The sequence below is a fragment of the Ipomoea nil genome, unplaced genomic scaffold (assembly GCF_001879475.1).
Source record: "Ipomoea nil cultivar Tokyo-kokei standard unplaced genomic scaffold, Asagao_1.1 scaffold0480, whole genome shotgun sequence".
Lineage (NCBI taxonomy): Eukaryota > Viridiplantae > Streptophyta > Magnoliopsida > Solanales > Convolvulaceae > Ipomoea > Ipomoea nil.
In genome coordinates, this window is record NW_017616908.1 from 1930146 (window position 1) to 1930635 (window position 490).

Below are 490 nucleotides of genomic sequence, written 5' to 3' on the forward strand. Positions count from 1 at the left end.
ATTGTCTCTAACAATATATATAGTGGCGTTATTTAATATAACGTCACAAATTGTTATATGGAAAAATTATAATTTATGCCCTCACCAATATGTCAATTATCAATGCCATCCCTGATATATTAGTGGTCTAAATGTTGTCACTCAATTTTCAAAACGTTACATATATTGCATGTTACATATACACTGCTGGAAAAATGACATTTTCCGTCCACTTTCCGACTATCGAAAAAAGTGGATGGCAAATTAATTTTTTTCTTAAATTTTTGACCACCTGATTGGATGGTCAGAATTTGGACGGTATTACCGACTACTCTCAAATGGTTGTCGGAAATGCAGCCCACTAAAAATATGGTTGAAAAATGTTACATGACCGTTGTTTTTTAACTGGTAGACTTTGACGAGTTTCCGACCACTTTCGACCACTTTAGTGGTCGGAAGTCAAAATATATACGGAGTATATTCTTTAATTTCCACATCTTACCTTAGATAT